This window comes from Saccostrea cucullata, unplaced genomic scaffold (genome assembly GCF_032062105.1).
Source record: "Saccostrea cucullata isolate Sc308-1 unplaced genomic scaffold, CSIRO_AGI_Scuc_v1 ctg18577, whole genome shotgun sequence".
Taxonomy (NCBI): Eukaryota; Metazoa; Mollusca; class Bivalvia; order Ostreida; family Ostreidae; genus Saccostrea; species Saccostrea cuccullata.
In genome coordinates, this window is record NW_026925811.1 from 1,518 (window position 1) to 9,964 (window position 8,447).

The following is an 8,447-nucleotide window of genomic DNA, read 5'->3' on the forward strand; positions in this document are numbered from 1 at the left end:
ATCCTGGTATAATGCAGATTCTAAATTGTTCAAATCATGACCCCCGGAGGAAGGGCAGGGCCATTATAGGGAATCAAAGTTTTACATAGAAATATATAGGCCCCCGGGGGAAGGGCGGGGCCACAATGGGGAGTCAAAGTTTTATATATAAATATATAGGAAAAATCTTTGAAAATCTTCATCTCAAGAACCACTTGTCCAGAAAAGCTGAAATTTATGTGGAAGCATCCTGGTATAATGTAGATTCTAAATTGTTCACATCTTGACCCCCGGGGGAAGGGCGGGGCCACAATGGGGAATCAAAGTTTTAAATAGAAATATATAGAAAAATCTTTGAAAATCTTCTTCTCAAGAACCATCGGGCCAGAAAAGCTGAAACTTATGTGGAAGCATCCTGGTAAAGTGTAAATTCTAAATTGTTCAAATCATGACCCCCAGAGGAAGGGCGGGGCCACAATGGGGAATCAAAGTTTTACATAGAAATATATAGGAAAAATCTTTGAAAATCTTCTTCTCAAGAACCACTGGGCCAGAAAAGCTGAAACTTATGTGGAAGCATCCTGGTATAGTGTAGATTCTAAATTGTTCAAATCATGACCCCCGGAGGAAGGGCAGGGCCATTATAGGGAATCAAAGTTTTACATAGAAATATATAGGAAAAGTCTTTGAAAATCTTCTCAGGAACCAGTGGGCCTGAAAAGCTGAAACATATGTGCCCATGGAAGGATCATGGGGTAGAGTAGATTTCAAAATGTCTGAATTATGATCAGTGGGATAGGGTGGGGATACATTATGTATAACAAGGAGGAAATCTGGTAAAGAACAGAATGGTCAAAGCTTCTCAGGTGAGCGATGTGGCCCATGGGCCTCTTGTTTTGTTTGTATTCTAGTCTCTCATTCTGATTGATTGATTACCAAAAAGGAATGCAAATTATTTCTTAATAGCCTGGTTTGGTATGGGGACACACCCCCTTGACAACCAGCTGAATCATCTGTATCCATACAATCCCCTCATTTCCAGTCCTTGGAATTCATGGGAAATTCCAGATTTAATAAATGTACCTTTTACTTCAAACAGTAGCTCGATCTTACATCGTGTAAACAAACATCATGGCTGCTAGATCTGTAAATCAGTTATTACCTCCCCTTGTTTCATATCACTTCCGTTACTAAGGATGTATTATTGCTTTTTTATAATCCGCTTTGTGGATTCTAAAGCGTAAACTGACCCAAACCAGGTTATCATCAAATAGTTTGGCCAAGAATTAGAGTCATTCCTTAATTAAACCATACTACATGTATAACATTAGTCTTTTAAGACATTGAAGCTATACAGAAATATTTACTCATTGTACTGAGTTTATTTTGACAGGTCTCCCAGGATGTGCTGTTTAACTATGTAAAGCTAAAGAAGATGAAGAAACCACCATTTTGACAGGTTTAAAAAATCTTTTACTTTTGAGCTCACCTTAGCTGAAGGCTCAAGTGAGATATTCTGATCACATTTTGTCTGGCGGGCGTCCATCTGTCTGACTGTAAACTTTTCACATTTTCGACTTCTTCTCAAGAACCGCTGGGCCAATTTCAACCAAACTTGACACAAAGCATCCTTGGGTGAAGGTGATTCAAATTTCTTCAAATCAAGGGCCATGCCCTCATTCAAGGGGAAATAATTTGGAATTAATTATACAGTAAAATTTGTCTAATCTGGACTCTGAGTACTCCGGACTTTTGTCCATTCCGTCCGTAAATTTTAGTCCCATGCACTTCTTTAACAAATTCATTTTTAAAAATTCTGTGCAGTCCGGATACTGTCTATTCTGTATTCCGAACGGCCATACTGGTCCCAACTGATCATAATTAACGATAATTATTCCCTCTAATCCGGCCACACCTGAGTTACTACAAAGCAATTAACACCTTTCGTGGGGAATGTCATAATCTCAAAATCTGTGTTTACATTAGCATGATTATTAGTGCCCTGAGACGAACTCGGTGAAATGCGGCGGTGACACAGTCCACTTGAAAAATATATTATATGATTTAAATTACAATTAAAAAAATTAACTCCTTTTACCACATTATAACATAAACACAAAGATATATGTACGCGCGATTTACAAATCAAAATATAAATCGGGATCGAAAATCGAACGCATTTCAAAATGGCGCCATAACACTGTTGAGGGAGACGTAATTTTTTACATAAATTTAAAAGTTCAATCTAATAATTAGCACATCGTAAATGATTGTGCATTACTGTTAATACATTGAATGAGGTCTTTGACAAGCGAAACCCGGTCCGCTTGATACATAGTAGGCCTATATTATGCATGCCTGTATATTTTGATTGAGGTAACATTTCACCCGACTTTCAAACTTCGTGAACAAATAAGAAAATACAGTAAGTCATGTGAGACTATCTTATAATTTCTACACTCCAAAATAGTAATTGATTTCATCATTTAATTTTATTTATAATATGTATATGATGTACTTGTAAAATAACAAAAACATTTTCGAAATTTATATTTTCCTACATTTTTCCTGCACTCCGGATTCTGTCTAATCCGGCCAAATTTTATGGAACCGGCGGTAGCCGGATTGGACAAATTATACTGTATATAAAAATTTGGTGGGCTGTTTTAAAAATCTTCTTCTTAAGAACGGCTGTACGAGGAAAGATGAAACTTATGAGGAAATATCCTCAGGTAATGTAGTAATAAGTTTTGTTCTTCATGTCATCGGATTAGGGCAGAGTTTTAAATGCCGACCTATGTTTTACATAGAAATATATAGGAAAATTCTTTAAAAATCTTCTTCTCAAGAATGACAAAGCCATAATTCATGATAAATTATATATATATGGAAGCATCCTCAAGTAGTGTAGATTTAAGTTTGTTCAAACATGACCCCTGGGGGTAGGGCAGGGCCAAAATGGCCAACCAAATTTTACGTAAAAAATATAGGAAATTTCTTTAAAAATCTTTTTCTCAAGAATGACATAGCCATAATTCATCAAATTTATATGGAAACATCCCCAGGTAGGTTAAAGTTTGTTCAAATTATGACCCCCCGGAGATAGGGAGGAGCCAAAATGGCCGACCTATGTTTTATTTAGAAATATATAGGAAAATTCTTTGAAAATCTTTTTCTCAAGAATTTTTCTCAAGAATAGCAAAGCCTTAATTCATTATATTTATATGGAAGCATCCTCAGGTAATGTAGGGCGGGGCCACAATGGCTGACAGAAGTGTTACATAGAAATATATCGGAAAATTCTTTAAAAATCTTCTTCTCAAGAATAGCAAAGCCATAATTGATCATATTCATATGGAAGCATCTTCAAGTTATGCAGATTCAAGTTTCTTCAAATCATGACCCCCGGGGGATAAGGCAGGGCCACAATGGCCGACCAAAGTTTTACATAGAAATTTATAGAAAAATTCTCATCTTCTCAAGAGTAGCAAAGCCATGAATAGTTATGGGACTTCTTTTGGATTATAATTTTTCAATTATAAAGCATTTTTTATTTTTTCCTAGCCATAGTGCTCAGGTGAGCGATGTGGCCCATGGGCCTCTTGTTTAATATTTCGGGTTGGTATTTTAAAGACATGACAAAATTCAGGTCTACATTTCCATGAATATTATAATCTAAATTATACCATACAATAACATTAGTTTTCAAGACATTGAAGCTATACAGAAATATTTATTTTGACAGGTCTCCCAGGATGTGCTGATTAACTATGTAAAGCTAAAGAAGAAGAAAAAATCACCATTTTGACAGGTTTAACTAATGCCTAAATTTAGCTTTTTAGCTCACCTGAGCCAAAGGCTCAAGTGAGCTCTTCTGATCACATTTTGTCTGGCGTCCATCTGTCTTTAAACTTTTCACATTTTCAACTTCTTTTCAAGAACCACTGGGCCAATTTCAAGCAAACTTGGCACAAAGCATCCTTGGATAAAGGGTATTCATATTTGTTCAAATGAAAGGCCAAGCCCTCTTCAAAGTGGAGATAATTATGAATTAGCGAAAAATTCATTGCATCTTTTAGAAATCTTCTTCTCCAAAACCATTGGGCCAGGAAGGATGAAACTCATGTTGATGCATCCTCATGTAGTGTAGATTCAAATTTGTTCAAATGATAACCCTCAGGGGTAGGGCGGGGCCACAATAGCTGATCAAAGTTTTACATAGGAATATATAGGAAAAATCTTTGAAAATCTTCTTCTCCAAAACCACTGGGCCAGGAAAGATGAAACTCAAGTGGAAGCATCCTCAGGTAGTGTAGAATCAAATCATAACCCCCAGGGGTAGGACGAGGCCACAATTGATGATGAAAGTTTTACATAGGAATGAATACAGTGGAAAATCAAATTTTTTAAAACTTTTCTTTTTAAGAACTATAAAGCCATGATTGGTCATATCTTTATGTAAGCATTCTTACGTAGTGTTGATTTAAGTTTGTTAAAGTCATGAATGTGAAGTAGGGGGTGTGCCACAATTGGAAATCTATAAATATCAAGGATTTTTTTTCCCCAAGAACAGAAAAGCAATGTTTAATCATATAGATATGGAGGCGTCCTCAGTAGTACAAAGTCATACTGGTTCAAATGAGGGCTACCACGGTTAGGGCTGGGCCACAATGGGAGGGGGGGATCAAAAATGAATAGATAGGGAAAAAATCATCTGCTCAAACACAGTAAAGGCATTTTTAGTATGGAAGCATCATTGGGTAGTTGGTACACTAAAATTTCAAAAACCCCCATTTTATTTTACTCAATGCTGAAGTGATTTCTGCTTTTATTTCCTAGCCATGGTGCTCAGGTGAGCATGTGGCCCATATATCTTGTTTAATATGACCGTGTGTATTTAAAGCAAACTTGACAAAATTCAGGTCTACATTTCCATGAATAATTAAAATATAAATACAATAACATAATTTTTTTAAGACATTGAAGCTATGCAGAAATATTTACTCATTGTACTGTGTTTATTTTGACAGGTCTCCAGGATGTGCTGTTTAAGTATGTATATCTAAAGAAGTGGAAGAAATCACCATTCTGACAGGTTTAACTGATGTCTAAATTTAGTTTTTTTTAGCTCACCTGAGCACCATGGAGATAGTGCAGCTTTTCTGATCACATTTTGTATACGTCCTTATATCTGTAAACTTTTCACATTTAAAACTTTTTCTCAAGAACCAGTTGGCCCAATTGTCAAGCAAACTTGCCAGTGGCACAAAGCATTCTTGGATGAAGGGTATTCAAATTTGTTGAAATGGAAGGATGTAGCCCTCTGCAGAAGGGTAGATGGATTTATTTTAAAAAAATTAATTGCATCTTTATTTCCTAGCCATGGTGCTCAGGTGAGCGATGTGGCCCATGGGCCTCTTGTTTAATATGACCGGTTGATATTTTAAAGACTTGACAAAATTCTAGTCTACATTTCCATGAATATTCTTAAATATTCCATACAATAACATTAGTCTTTTGGCTATAATGAAATATTTACTCATTGTACTGAGTTTATTTTGACAGGTCTCCCAGAATGTGCTGTTTAAGGATGTAAATCTAAAGAAAAGGAAGAAATCACCATTTTAACAGGTTTTACTAATGCCTAAATTAAGTTGTTTAGCTCACCTTAGCCGAAGGATCAAGTGAGCTTTTCTGATCATATTTTGTGTGGCGTCCGTCTGTCTGTCTGTAAACTTTTCAAATTTTTGACTTCTTATCAAGAACTGCTGGGCCAATTTCAAGCAAACTTGCCACAAAGCATCCGGGTGAAGGGGATTTAAATTTCTTCAAATGAAGGGCCATGCCCTCATTCAAGGGGAGATAATTGGGAATTAGGGAAAATTTGGTTGGATGTTTTAAAAATCTTCTTCTTATGAACCACTGTGCCAGAAAAGATGAAACTTATGGGGAAACATCCTCAGGTAGTGTAGATTCAAATTTGTTCAAATCATGACCTCCGGAGATAGGGCGGGGCCAAAATGGCCAACCAAAGTTTTCAATAGAAATATATATGAAAATTCTTTATATCTTCTTCTCAAGAATGACAAAGCCATAATTAGTCATATTTATATTGAAGCATCCTCAGGTAATGTAGATTCCATTTTCTTCAAATCATGGTCACAATGGTCGATCAAAGTTTTACATAGAAATATATAGGAAAATTCTTTAAAAATCTTCTTTTCAAGAATAGCAAAGCCATAATTGATCATATTCATATGGAAGCATCTTAAGGTTGTGCAGATTCAAGTTTGTTCAAATCATGACCCCCGGGGGTAAGGCGGTGCCACACTGCCGACCAAAGTTTTACATAGAAATATATATAGGAAAATTCTCATCTTCTCAAGAATAGCAAAGCCGTGATTGGACATGGGACTACTTTTGGATTTAAACTTTTCAATAATAAACCATTTTCTATTTTTTCCTAGCCATGTGCTCAGGTGAGTGATGTGGCCCATGGGGCTCTTGTTTAATACTTCGGGTTGGTATTTTAAAGACTTGACAAAATTCGGGTCTACATTTCCATGAATAATCCAAAATATACTATACAATAACATTAGTCTTTTAAGACATTGAAGCTATACAGAAATATTTACTCATTGTACTGAGTTTATTTTGACAGGTCTCCCAGGATGTGCTGTTTAACTATGTAAAGCTAAAGAAGAAGAAAAAATCACCATTTTGACAGGTTTGACTAATGCCTAAATTTAGTTTTTTAGCTCACCTTTTACCGAAGGCTCAAGTGAGCTTTTCTGATCATCACATTTTGTTTGGCGTCTGTCTGTCTGTCTGTAAACTTTTCACATTTTCGACTTTTTCGCAAGAACCGCTGGGCCAATTTCAACCAAACTTGCCACAAAGCATCCTTATGGGTAAATGGAATTTAAATTTCTTCAAATCAAGGGCCATGCTCTCATTCAAGGGGAGATAATTGTGAATTAGGAAATACTTGGGTGGATGTTTTAAAAATCTTCTTCTTATTTAAGAACCACTGTGACAGAAAAGATGAAACTTATGGGGAAACATCCTCAGGTAGTGTAGATTCAAGTTTGTTCTGTCATGACCCCCAGAGGTAGGGTGTGGCCAAATTGGCCGATCAAAGTTTTCAATAGAAATATATAGGAAAATTCTTTAAAAATCTTCTTCTCAAGAATGACAAAGCCATAATTCATCATATTAATATTGAAGCATCCTCAGGTAATGTAGATTCCATTTTCTTCAAATCATGACTTCTTGGGGTAGGGAAGGGTCACAATGATTGACCAAAGTTTAACATAGAAATATATAGGAAAATTCTCATCTTCTAAAGAATAGCAAAGCCATGATTGGTCATGGGACTACTTTTGGATTTAACCTTTTCAATAATAAACCAATTTCTATTTTTTCCTAGCCATAGTGCTCAAGTGAGCGATGTGGCCCATGGGCCTCTTGTTTAATATGACCGGTTGGTATTTTAAAGACTTGACAAAATTCAGGTCTACATTTCCATGAATAATCTAAAATATACCATACAATAACATTAGTTTTCAAGACATTGAAGCTATACAGAAATATTTACTCATTGTACTGAGTTTATTTTGACAGGTCTCCCAGGATGTGCTGTTAAACTATGTAAAGCCAAAGAAAAGGAAGAAATCACCATTTTGACAGGTTTAACTAATGCCTAAATTTAGTTTTTTAGCTCACCTGAGCTGAAGGCTCAAGTGAGCTTTTCTGTTCATATTTTGTCATGCGTCCGTCAGTTTGTCTAGCTGTCTGTCTGTAAACTTTTCACATTATCAACTTCTTCTCAAGAACCGCTGGGCCAATTTCAACCAAACTTGCCACAAAGCATTCCTGGGTGAAGGGGATTTAAATTTCTTGAAATGAAGGGCCATGCCCTCATTCAAGGGGTGATAATTGGGAATTAAGGAAAATTTGGTGGGATTTTTTAAAAATCTTTTTCTTATTTAAGAACCACTTTGCCAGAAAAGATGAAACTTATGAGGAAACATTCTCAGGTAGTGTAGATTCAAGTTTGTTCAAATCATGACCTCAGGAGATAGGGCGGGGCAAAATGGCCAACCAAAGTTGTACATAGAAATATATAGGAAAATTCTTTAAAAATCTTCTTCTCAAGAATGACAAAGCCATAAGTGGGCACAGTAGATCGATATGTTTTGATAACAATAGTGATGACCTGCTTGGGTGTTAATTTTGATCATTGATAATTGGCTTGTGTGCAATTTTGTTCGGCGTGAAATTTTAATTATTGAACTGTTCAGTTTGCGTATGACACTTCGCTTGGACATTAAATTAAAATTATCAGAATTAGACTGTCTGTTAAATGGAAGTGCTTGGTCATTTAATTGAATATGTGTTCATTTTTAAGTGCAATTTTAAGAATTAAAATCACATGCACCCCATATAAATATACATATATATCTATT

General features: G+C 35.8%; 1 long non-coding RNA gene across 3 annotated transcripts; it reads left to right on the forward strand.

Annotated features, from left to right (window-relative positions):
* Positions 1–922: 922 nt before the first annotated feature.
* LOC134269830 (uncharacterized) lies at positions 923–8,039 on the forward strand. Of its 3 annotated transcripts, XR_009992652.1 has the most exons (6): positions 923–1,438; positions 3,725–3,790; positions 5,010–5,074; positions 5,545–5,610; positions 6,641–6,706; positions 7,603–8,039. It is a non-coding gene; the product is annotated as an uncharacterized LOC134269830 (long non-coding RNA). The 3 variants fall into 3 exon arrangements; XR_009992653.1 differs by lacking the exon at positions 5,010–5,074; XR_009992654.1 differs by lacking the exons at positions 3,725–3,790; positions 5,010–5,074.
* The last annotated feature ends 408 nt before the right edge of the window (positions 8,040–8,447 follow it).